A 13,264-nucleotide genomic window follows, 5' to 3' on the forward strand; every position below is an offset into this window, starting at 1 on the left:
GGCTATCTTGAATAAAAACTCTTTTGCAAAAAATAATAATAATAATAAATAAAATAAATAAATAGAAAGTCATAAACACTGAAACCTATGTTCTTATAAAGAAGGAAACCAATGAGAAAGTTGAGTTGGGCTAAAGAATTAGAGAAAGTCTCCAGAATCGAAGACCCCAGATTGTTAGGAAGCTACAGCACAGGAGTGGTTGGGGGTGCTGCGGACAGAGGAGTGAATTACAGTACGAGTAAGAAGCACTTAGATAGAGTGAGTATAAATGTCTTACCACAACGAATAAGTGAGTGATGATTCTGTTAATCAGTTTGATATAAGCATTCCACACTGTGTATCAAAACAGCACATTGAACCCCATAAATGCATTAATGTACATAGTTATGATTTAATAAAAAAAGAAAAAATGAAACAAGAAAAATTCAACTATAAAAGCATGTAATATTGTCAAAATGTTCTTGACAAATTCTTAAGAAAAAAATTTATGAATACATTAAAAATGTTAAAGTTGAGGACTAGACAATGAAAACACAGGTGTTGGATGTGAAATTGGTATTTTTTAAATCTCTAGAAACATCTTTTTTGTTCCTATATTATCAATAAACTCAAGGGCAATCAACTCAGAAAAAAAAAAGGAGAAATAAGAAAAGACACACTTAGATACACAGATCAGCTGAAACACCTTGAAAAGCCAAAAACTAAGCCTTCCCCATGTAGCAGGGGCAGGAAGTTTATTCTCTGAAGAACTTAAAGCAGAAAGATTTTGTGCTTGAGGCTCCTAGGCGAGGGGAGTGTGAATGTGTGATCGCAGAGTAAAAGCCTCTATTGGGAATTATAAGGACTTCTAGATAGAAGCCTGTCTTTCCCCAGTTTCTAAAAGTAGGCAAGTAGCTTAACGTACGCACACGTGTGCACACACAGAGCCCATGTTCAAGAGAACAGTCTTGTCTAGTAGAACTGACCAGCTCCTAATAAAAGACTGACCTCCAGCAGTGCAGGGTGGACCAGGTGTGGCTCTGGCTTCCACTGCCTACGTGAAAGAGGGCACTGTGGCTAGCATCACTTTTGTAGGCACTGAACTCCTCAGCTTCACTCACACTGGTGCTCGGGGCTGTACCTCTTAGAAGGAGAGGACCCAGGGAAACCTCTCTGGGTGCCCGTCTCCTGAGTCCCTTCCTCTGTTGAGATAACTATACCCAGCTTGGAAGAAGCATCCAGCATTTCTTCACTACAGGTTTCAGTGGTAAACCCCCTCGCATAGCCCAGCTGGGTAAATATTTGGATCACATATTCTTTTCAGATGGACAAACTTCTGGTTAAGAATGAAAGCTGATAACCATTGATTTCATTGATAAATTTGAAGGACTGCAACAGAGCAAATTGGGAAAATGAGATTCTATTCGTGGTGGTGGTAGGGGCAGGGGCAGTTAGTAAGTGACCACTGAAGTAGCTTGGGTTTGTGACCATAAGCTTTCAAACTTGCCTTGTCTGGGAGTGGGCAGAAGAGCAAACAGAACACAGGATTCATGTGTCAGGGACAAGGGTAAACAAAATCCTCATAACTCAGAGCGCTGAGCTTCCGTGACAGACACAGGCATCGAATTAACCAGAACTACTGGAGAGAAAGCCGTGATGTTTGCTTTTGCACTGTGGCACCAACCAAGGTGCAAGGTAATTCAGCCAGCAACTGGAATGCATTTTCTTGACACCCCTGAAAAGGCTTTTTCTGACACCAGAATAGTTTGGAAAAAAGGTAGGAAAAAACTTCTTTAAGGACAAGAGGTAGATGATAGGAAGAATAAAACAAACAAACAACAAAATCCCAGGGAATAACTAAGAGGGAGAAAAAGGGGTGATCAGAAAGGCTGGGAGGAAATCACATGAGTTAGTCACGACGAAAAGAATTTCACGAGGAGAAGAGAGGTAGGTGCCGTCAAACATTGCTGAGAAACTACAGCAGTCAAAAATTCATTGATTTTGGACCAGGAGAGCAAGATGGCGGCCGAGTAACAGCTTCCTTGCATCTGGGCATCATGAGTCCGGGGAGATAGGACTCCAGGCATCTCTGGCTGGTGGGATCTGCCTATCATCACCCCTGTGAGGATACAGAGAGTCAGCAAGAGACTTCTGGACCCCAAGAGGAGGACTAAAACAGTGGAAAAATGGCAAGTGGTCGCGTGTGTTCAATAGGTCTAAACCCGCCCGCAACTGTAAGTTCAGTAGCAGCGAGACTGCAAACCAGAAAGGTCTTACCTGTGAACTGTTTTGGTGTCTTTGGACTTGGCACTCAGTTGAGCTGCCTTGGGGAGAGCCTGAGTGGGAATGTGGAGAACTTTGGCCATTGTCTAGGGCCCCAGTCTGAGCCGCTGGGCCAGACGGAGCTAATAGTGTTTGGCTGTGGGCCACAGGGAGCCATTGTGAGCAATCTGCCCCGGCAAGCTCCACCCTCAGGGTTGCTAAGCTAGAATTGGGTGGGGAGCTGGTAACCCAGCACCGAGTAGCCTAAGGGTGGGGTCTGAGCCACCTTGCAGCCCTAACCCTCAGGGGCAGAGAGAGACTGGTTTTGGCACACTGGGTAAATGGATAGCCACTTCAGCAGTGATTCCAGTGACAAGCACTTTCCTGGGAAGGCTTCTGCTCAGCAAGTTTACAAGTTCAAAGTGCCTTTTAAGTGGGCTTAAGAGAGATTTAGGGTGTCTGCCTGCTAGGGTTTGAGAAATCAGCAGCCTCCAGTCGTATCAGAACTGTGATTAACGTCTCATACCCCAGAAGACCACGTGTTCCCCAGATAATATTCAACAACATATACATACTGCTTTATTTTTGGTTGCGTTTTTTTGGTTTGGTTGTTTTTTTGTTTATTTTGATGTTGTTGATGTTGTTTTGTTTTTTAATTTTAACCTTTTCCGTACAGATCTTTTTTTCTTTCTCAATATTTCTAGTTTAATTATAATTTCCCGTTGCTACCTTTTTTAATAATTAGAACTTCATTTTTGCTACTGTTTCTACCGCTATTATTTGATTTTTCACCCAATTTTATCCCGTAAAGTTTTCTGTTTGCTTGTTTTGGTTTGATTTATACCATTTTTGTCTTTCCTTTCTACTTGGTGGAGGTGTGGTACTGTGTCTGATCAGGTTAGCAAAGAGCTACTGACCTCAAGGGAACCACCCAACTGGGCACCCCCAGAAGGTGGTTTTATTTTTAAGGTTGTGTCAAAGTACCCTACTGTACACCTATATTTCTCTGTCTCCCTATTTTCTGTGCCTCTCTTCTTTTTGTCAATATTCCTTTTACCCATCGACTCTGCTTTCTCTATTTTTTTTTTTCTTTTCACTCGGTCCTCCTTTCTTTCATCCCTTTCTTGCTCTTCAACCTTCTCACCCTTCTGGTCCTGTACCAAAAGGACTCATCTAACCCTTAGTCCACAGGCACGAGAACTTAGAGAGCAAGAGGAAGTGAAAGTAAAATTAGGGCAAGGAAACAGATAAAAGAAATCACTCATGAGGAAGAATCAGCAGAAAACCCCAGGCAAGATGAAGAACCAGGCCAGAACAACCCCTCCAAGGGACCATGAGGTAGCTACTACAGAGGATTCTACCAATAAAGAAATGTTAGGAATGACAGAAAGGGAATTTAGAATACACATGATGAAAACAATGAAGGAAACTGCTAATAAAGTGGAAAATAACCAAAAGGAAATCCAAAAACAGAATCAAATAAGAGATGAACAATATGAAGGATATAGTAGAGCTGAAGAAACTGAAGCAGTCAATTAGGGAACTTAAAGTTGCAATGGAAAGTATCAGCAACAGGTTAGACCATGCAGAAGAAAGAATTTCAGAGGTAGAAGACAAAGTCCTTGAGATAACTCAGATAGTAAAAGAGGCAGAAAACAAGAGAGAGAAAGCAGAACGTTCACTGTCAGAATTATGGGACCTTAGGAAGTGTTCCAACATATGAGTTATAGGAATCCCAGAAGGGGAAGAAGAATGCCCCAGAGGAATGGAAGCCATACTGGAGAATATTATAAAAGAAAATTTCCCAAATATCACCAAAGATTCTGACACACTGCTTTCAGAGGGATATCGGACCCCAGGTCGCCTCAACTCTAACCGAGCTTCTCCAAGACACATTGTGATGAACCTGTCCAAAGTCAAGACAAAAGAAAAGATTCTGCAAGCTGCCAGGAGTAAGCGCAAGTTGACCTACAGGGGCAAATCCATCAGAGTGACCTCAGACTTCTCTAATGAAACTTTCCAAGCAAGAAGACAATGGTCATCTACCTTTAATCTACTTAAACAGAACAATTTCAAGCACAGAATTCTGTACCCTGCTAAGCTAAGCTTCAAAATTGACGGAGAAATCAAATCATTTATGGATATACAAATATTGAGAAAATTTTCCACAACAAGACCAGCTCTACAGGAAATACTTCAACCTGTTCTGCACACTGACCACCACAATGGATCAGCAGCAAAGTAAGAACTCAGAAATTAAAGGACAGAACCTAACATCCACACTGATGCAAAAGATAAAACTAAGCAAAGGACCTCACAAAATAAGATGAATAGAATACTACCACACTTATCAATTATCTCGATAAATGTTAATGGCTTGAATTCCCCACTGAAGAGACATAGATTGGCTGACTGGATTAAAAAACACAAGCCATCCATTTGCTGTCTGCAAGAAACACACCTGGCTTCAAAAGACAAAGTCAAGCTCTGAGTCAAGGGTTGGAAGACAATTTTTCAGGCAAATGGAATTCAGAAGAAAAGAGGAGTTGCAATCTTATTTTCAGATTCATGTGGATTTAAAGCAACTAAAGTCAAAAAAGGCAAAGATGGTCACTTTATATTGGTCAAGGGAAAAATACAACAAGAAGATGTTTCAATTCTAAAAATTTATGCACCCAATTTAAATGCTCCCAGATTCTTGAAACAGACCTTACTCAGTCTGAGCAATATGATATCTGATAATACCATCATAACAGGGGACTTTAACACTCATCTTACAGAGCTGGACAGATCCTCTAAACAGAAATTAAACAAAGATATAAGATATTTAAATGAGACCCTAGAACAACTGTGCTTGATAGACGCATATAGAAAACTCCACCCCAAAGATAAAGAATATACATTCTTCTCATCACCCCATGGAACATTCTCCAAAATTGATCATATCCTGGGATACAAAACAAATATCAACAGAATCAAAAGAATTGAAATCTTACCTTGTATCTTCTCAGACCATAAGGCACTAAAGGTGGAACTCAACTCTAACAAAAATGCTCGACCCCACACAAAGGCATGGAAATTAAACAATCGTCTGTTGAATAACAGATGGGTGCAGGAAGAAATAAAACAGGAAATCATTAACCTCCTTGACCATAACAACAATGAACACACAAGCTACCAAAACCTGTGGGATACTGCAAAAGCAGTTTTGAGAGGAAAATTCATTGCTTTAGATGCCTACATTTGAAAAACAGAAAGAGAGCGCATCAACAATCTCACAAGCCATCTTATGGAGTTGGAAAAAGGAGAACAATCTAAGCCTAATGTCAGTAGAAGAAAAGAAATCTCCAAAATCAAATCAGAGATCAATGAAATTGAAAACAAAAGAATCATTCAGAAAATTAATGAAACAAGGAGTTGGTTTTTTGAAAAAATTAATAAAATAGATAAACCATTGGCCAGACTAAAGAGAAATAGAAAAGTAAAATCTCTAGTAACCTCAATCAGAAATGATAAAGGGGAAATAACAACTGATCCCACAGAGATACAAGAGATCATCTCTGAATACTACCAGAAACTCTATGCCCAGAAATTTGACAATGTGAAGGAAATGGATTAATATTTGGAATCCCACCCTCTCCCTAGACTTAGCCAGGAAGAAATAGAGCTCCTGAACAGACCAATTTCAAGCACTGAGATCAAAGAAACAATAAAAAATCTTCCAACCCCAAAATGCCCTGGTCCAGATGGCTTCACACCAGAATTCTATCAAACCTTCAAGGAAGAGCTTATTCCTGTACTGCAGAAATTATTCCAAAAAATTGAGGAAGAAGGAATCCTCCCCAACACATTCTATGAAGCAAACATCACCTTGCCACCAAAACCAGGAAAAGACCCAAACAAAAAGGAGAATTTCAGACCAATCTCACTCATGAATATAGATGCAAAAATTCTCAACAAAATCCTAGCCAATAGATTACAGCGTATCATCAAAAAAGTCATTCATCATGATCAAGTAGGCTTCATCCCAGGGATGCAAGGCTGGTTTAACATATGCAAGTCCATAAATGTTATCCACCATATTAACAGAGGCAAAAATAAAAATCACATGATCCTCTCAATAGATGCAGAAAAAGCATTTGATAAAATCCAGCATCCTTTTCTAATTAGAACACTGAAGAGTATAGGCATAGGTGGCACATTTCTAAAACTGATTGAGGCTGTCTATGACAAACCCACAGCTAGTATTTTACTGAATGGAGTAAAACTGAAACCTTTTCCTCTTAGAACTGGAACTAGACAAGGTTGTCCTCTGTCACCTTTACTATTCAACATAGTGCTGGAAGTTCTAGCCAATACAATTAGGCAAGACAAGGAAATAAAGGGAATCCAAAGGGGAGCAGAGGAGGTCAAACTCTCCCTCTTTGCTGACGACATGATCTTATACTTAGAGAATCCCAAAGACTCAACAACAAGACTCCTAGAAGTCATCAAAAAATACAGTAATGTTTCAGGATATAAAATCAATGTCCACAAGTCAGTAGCCTTTGTGTACACCAATAACAGTCAAGATGAGAAGCTAATTAAGGACACAACTCCTTTCACCATAGTTTCAAAGAAAATGAAATACCTAGGAACAAACCTAACAAAGGAGGTGAAGGACCTCTATAAAGAAAATTATGAAATCCTCAGAAAGGAAATAGCAGAGGATATTAACAAATGGAAGAACATACCATGCTCATGGATGGGAAGAATCAACATTGTTAAAATGTCTATACTTCCCAAAGCAATCTACCTATTCAATGCCATTTTTATCAAAATACCAACATTGTACTTTTAAGATTTGGAGAAAATGATTCTGCATTTTGTATGGAACCAGAAAAAACCCCATATAGCTAAGGCAGTTCTTAGTAATAAAAATAAAGCTGGGGGCATCAGCGTACCAGATTTTAGTCTGTACTACAAAGCCATAGTGGTCAAGACAGCATGGTACTGGCACAAAAACAGAGACATAGACACTTGGAATCGAATTGAAAACCAAGAAATGAAACTAACACCTTACAACCACCTAATCTTCGATAAACCAAACAAGAACATACCTTGGGGGAAAAAATCCCTATTCAATAAATGGTGTTGGGAGAACTGGATGTCTACATGTAAAAGACTGAAACTGGACCCACATCTTTCCCCACTCACAAAAATTGATCCAAAATGGATAAAGGACTTAAATTTAAGGCATGAAACAATAAAAATCCTCCAAGAAAGCATAGGAAAAACACTGGAAGTCATTGGCCTGGGGAAAGACTTCATGAAGAAGACTGCCATGGCAATTGCAACAACAACAACAATAAACAAATAGGACTTCATTAAACTGAAAAGCTTCTGTACAGCTAAGGAGACAATAACCAAAGCAAAGAGACATCCTACACAATGGGAAAGGATATTTGCATATTTTCAATCAGACAAAAGCTTGATAACTAGGATCTATAGAGAACTCAAATTAATCCACATGAAAAAATCCAACAATCCCATATATCAATGGACAAGAGACATGAATAGAACCTTCTCTAAAGATGACAGACGAATGGCTACCAAATACATGAAAAAATGTTCATCATCTCTATATATTAGAGAAATGCAAATCAAAACAACCCTGAGATATCATCTAACCTCAGTGAGAATGGCCCACATCACAGAATCTCAAAACTGCAGATGCTGGCGTGGATGTGGAGAGAAGGGAACACTTTTACACTGCTGGTGGGACTGCAAACTAGTACAACCTTTCTGGAAGGAAGTAGGGAGAAACCTCAAAGCACTCAACCTAGACATTTGATCCTGCAATCCCATTACTGGGCATCTACCCAGAGGGAAAGAAATCCTTTTATCATAAGGACACTTGTACTAGACTGTTTATTGCAGCTCAATTTACAATCGCCAAAATGTGGAAACAGCCTAAATGCCCACCAACCCAGGAATGGATTAACAAGCTGTGGTATATGTATACCATGGAATACTATTCAGCCATTAAAAAAAATGGAGACTTTACATCCTTCGTATTAACCTGGATGGAAGTGGAAGACATTATTCTTAGTAAAGCATCACAAGAATGGAGAAGCATGAATCCTATGTACTCAATTTTGATATGAGGACAATTAATGACAATTAAGGTTATGGGTGGGGGGAGGAAAAGCAGAAAGAGGGAAGGAGGGAGGGGGGTGGGGCCTTGGAGTGTGTCACACTTTATGGGGGTAAGACATGATTGCAAGAGGGACTTTGCCTAACAAGTGCAATCAATGTAACCTGCCTTATTGTACCCTCAATGAATCCCCAACAATAAAAAAAAATAATTCATTGATTTTATTTGTTTACTTGTTTATTTATTTATTTATTTTGAGGCAAAAATCTTACTCTGTTGCCCAGGCAAGAGTATGCTGATGTCATAGCTCACAGCAACCTCAAACTTTGGGGCTCAAGAGATCTTCTTGCCTCAGCTTCCTAAGCAGGTGGGACTACAGCGCCCAGCTACTTTTTCTATGGGTATCTCACTCTTTAGAAGAGATGAGGGTCTCCCTCTTTGCTCAGACTGGTCTTGAACTCCTGGGCTCAATCCACCTGTCTCAGCCTTTCTGAGTGCTTGGAGAATAGGCATCAGTCACTTTGCCCGGCTTGATTCATTGTTTAAAATATGGTACTAGCTTTGAGAAACCTGACATAGGATATCAGTGAAGCCAGTTCTCTGGTCGAAGGTAAAAGGACGAGGAAAGAGTGGTGAGGACACACAATTGTGACTGCAGACAGCCTGTTCTCAATCCTTTTCATTAAAGAAAAAAACTCCTTTTCACTCCTAAAATTATTAAGAACTTCCAGAGAGCTTTTGATTTGTATGAGTTAGATATACCAGTATTTAGCATACTCGACATTAAAACTGAAGAAATAAGATATTTTTATTAATCCTTTAAAAATAAAAGTACTAACTCCATTAAGTAGCAATGTAAATAACATAGTTTTTATGAAAAATAACTATATTTTCCCAAATAAAAATACTTAGAGCAAGAAGAGAACATTGGTTTACATTTTTGCAAATCTCTTTAATGCCTGGCTTAATAGAAGACAGCAGGAGTCTTGTATCTGCTCAGCATGCAATCTGCTACAATATGCCATTTTGGTTAAAGTATCTGTAGAAAATCTGGCATCAAACACATGGGGAGTTGGAGAGTCTTGGGGCCCCAATAGGTCCTTGAACCAGGCACTGAGAATTCTGGTGCAGGGAACTACTTTGAGAAACTTAACCATGGAAATAGACAAATTGGGTGCCAAGTCAAGTGAATATTGAGTTTGAGGGAAGGATTCTGCATTAGTTTCTAGGAATAGGAAAAACCTAAGGATGTTTGTAAGTCCAGCAAAAGAAAATTAAAGAAAGGAAGAAACTGAAGACGATGGAGAAGAAGAAATTGTTCGATCAACGCTCTAATGAGGGCAGAAGTGTTGAGATGGGCAGCAGGAAGGGAAGTTAAACCTTTAAAAGGAGGTGTCCACTTTTACTCATGACACAAAAGCATAAGCAAGGAAACATGCTTAGAGAGGAAAAATCCAAGGCAGAAAAAATAGGGAGAGACCATAAGGTGAGGAAAGGTGAGGCCCCTTCACTTTTCTCCATCAAGAATGACATACAGCATCTCTGATGGTGAGCAATGAACTTGCAATATAGCAGAAGAGGAAAGACATCAAGGGGAGGGGCAGCAGAGAAAAATTAAAATAAAGGTCAAATGAGCAGAATATGCAGAGACTTACTGCACTGCGCTTAGCCTGGAATAGAGGCCCATTAAATGTCCTTTGCTAGTGGATGACAGGGCCGTCATACGGACTTCTCACTGGAGAACACCAGCCCAGGCAGGTGGCTCTCCAGTGAACTGTTAGTGGCTGAGCCCTGGCACAGCTGACACACTTCCCAGATTCCCAGGGGATTGACTTTGGGAAACCGAGTGAGACCAAGCCACACAGGAAATGTTCACAACAGAGACAGGCATTCCATTTGCCGCTGAGAGGCTCATGCTGTAGAGCAGCATCAGCTTCCCCTCTGCTGAATCCAGGGAGCACTGCATCATCTGGAACTGATTTCATAAAATCCTCTTCCAACTTTCTGTCATGTATTCCTCAAGAGCTCTCCTATTTACATAGACAATCACATAACAGGAGGAAGAAGGACGTAAACTAAAGGAGTTTTTCCTATGGGATTTTCAGCTAGGTACGTGCATTACCACTTTTAATGGAGGGGTGAAAGAAGCCATTTCATTCCGTATCTTTTCTAGAAAGGCCATATTTGAAACTACTTTTTTCTTCCTTTTTCCCTTCCTCCCTTCCTAGCTTCCTTCCTTCCTAACACAGGGTCTTGCTATGTTACTCAGGCTGGTCCAGAAATCTTGGCTTCAAGAAACCCTCGGCACGCTGGCCCCCCAGTGCTGTGGATGGAGACGGGGGCCTCCACACCCCGCCTCGCCTTTCCCTTTAAGAATAAGCCCAAACTCTCTTCCTCCTGAAATGTGTTCTCTCAGTTTCAGTTTTTGAAACTATCCTCTATCTCTTCAATTCTTGACTTTGCTCAGGGTTATTAATTAATAATATTAAAAACATTTAAGTTCATGTTTGATAGATCTATATCATGAAAATAAATATTAATGTACCTTCTCTGTCTTTGATTTTTATTTTCTCAATTTATTTCCTTAGGTAAACTTTAAAATACTTTCTGTATTAATTGCTTTCCATGGGGGCAATGAAGGAATATTCAGCTTAGTTAGATTAGCATTCTATTATTACTCCATCATGAGCCTATTCCATGATTCTGAATAAACATTTCAAATTTCGATGCCTTAACTTATGCATCTACAAAATGATAAATCGGAAAACAGCAGTAAAAAATAAGAATATAATATATAGAAGTGATACCAAAATCAATCATTTAGATTGTTCTTATTTTTTTAGTTTTAGATTAGATGGACAAAACTAAACCCAAAGGGTGTTTTATGTCAATTTACCTATAAAGTAGTCTCCTTATCCCTGGGGAATATGTACCAAGACCCCCAGTGGATTCCTGAAACTTCAGATAGTATTGAACCCTAGATATACTCTGGATTTTTCTGCGCATACCTACAGAAAAGTTTAAATCATAAATTACTCACAGTAAGAGATGAATAACAATAACTAATAATAAGATAGAACAATTATTGCAATACTCCAGCTTCACTACTCTTGTACTTGGGCCATTTTTAAGTGAAGTAAGGGTTCCTTAAACAAAAGGACTGTGGGGCCCTGGATCTGATAACCAGGATGGTGCCCATGTGACAAAGCGTAGATGGCACAGATCTGGTGGACCAAGCAGGCAGAGGCACATCCCAGGAAGGACAGAGCAGGATGGCCTGAGATTTCACACTGCTCAGAAAAGTACATAATTTCAGGAATTTTCCATTTAATATTTTCAGACCCAGGTTGACTGCACTGACACGTCACTACACACTCAGCTGACTGAATACTACTTAAGGAGCACTACTGCACTGCCAGGTTACTACCCACTCAGCTGGCTGAATACTACATAAAGAGCACTAGTGCACTGCCACATCACTACGCACTCAGCTGGCTGAATACTACATAAGGAGCACTACTGCACTGCCACGTCACTACACACTCAGGTGACTGAATACTACATAAGGAGCACTACTGCACTGCCACGTCACTACGCACTCTGCTGGCTGAATACTATATAAAAAGGTGAGAAGTGTCAATGCCATTAACTGTTCCTTCCCATACAGCTGACGCTGCAGTGAGAGCTTCACATACATTCTCTCATTTTAATTTCATAACAACTCCATGATGTAATAATTTTTTTTTTGGCTGGGGCTGGGTTTGAACCCACCACCTCCGGCATATGGGACCGGCACCCTGCCCGCTGAGCCACAGGCACCGCCCCATGATGTAATATTCTTAATGTCATTTTATGAGCAAGAACCAAAGTTAAGAAAGATCTCCAAGTTCACACCAGGACAGAGCAATGATGCTGGGATCTAGCTCCTTCAGGACAGACCAACCCTTTTTATTTCTCTGTTGCATACTGGAAGAATAAGAGTTGTCTTGGGCCACACATTGTCATATGAGAAACACTAACAAATGCTGTTGAGCAAAAGAAACCGTCTGTGCACACTTTCGTGATACCTGACACCACAGATAAGCAAACAGTCTTCTAGCATGTGGCCCACGGGCCCCAGATCGGACACCCCAGAGTTACATTGCTTCCCTTTTTATTCTTTAGAATCCTACTGCTGAAGATTGAAAAGTCGTGTGTGCTTGTAGGATACATATATGCACAGCAAACGCTAAATGGGAGAAGCAGAGCAACAAAAATATGAGAAAATCAGGTGAAAATCTCCCTTATTTGCAATTTCACACACAAGAAAACCTGGTAGCACACAGAAGGAAGTATAAAGATTTGGGAGAATTTCTGACAAACTTACTTTGATCAAATGAAGTCACACGAAAAATTAAACATAACTTATCAAAGGTTTCAAATCTCTGTGAATGAAAATATTCTGGTTGGCTTGGTTTTGATTCAATTTTGGAAGTCTCCAGTGTTATCTGAGAGAGGCCTTGGATGGCCTTCCTGATGCCAGAGTAGAAATTTAATTCAGAATTTAGTAAATAAAATAACAAAATATGTGTGACATTATTGTTAGCTAATCTTAGGAACTCCCAGGGGAAATCTTGTTTATGTAAATTCCTATCCAAGTCTGAAAATGTTTCTAATCCTACACAACATCTGCTTATTATGATTATTTCATAAGTATTATCTGAAGCCATTGGCTTCTACAAGGTAATTCCTCCTCCTTCAAAAAAAATTCATTTATAAACGATACATTTAGCTTAATGAAACAGCAACATTTAATTTCTGGTAAGAGCCATCAGTCAAGTCTATTACATTATATTTTAGGAGTTAGTGAGTTTTCAATGTTTAGAGTAAAAATATCCATTGTGCAAA

At 39.7% G+C, this 13,264-nt stretch overlaps 1 protein-coding gene across 1 annotated transcript in view; it reads right to left on the bottom strand.

The window, feature by feature from the left end:
* Nucleotides 1-13,264, bottom strand: part of NRG1 (neuregulin 1) — a 1,208,564-nt gene that overhangs the window by 251,702 nt on the left and 943,598 nt on the right. The window lies entirely within an intron of this gene.

The sequence above is a fragment of the Nycticebus coucang genome, chromosome 24 (assembly GCF_027406575.1).
Source record: "Nycticebus coucang isolate mNycCou1 chromosome 24, mNycCou1.pri, whole genome shotgun sequence".
NCBI lineage: Eukaryota > Metazoa > Chordata > Mammalia > Primates > Lorisidae > Nycticebus > Nycticebus coucang.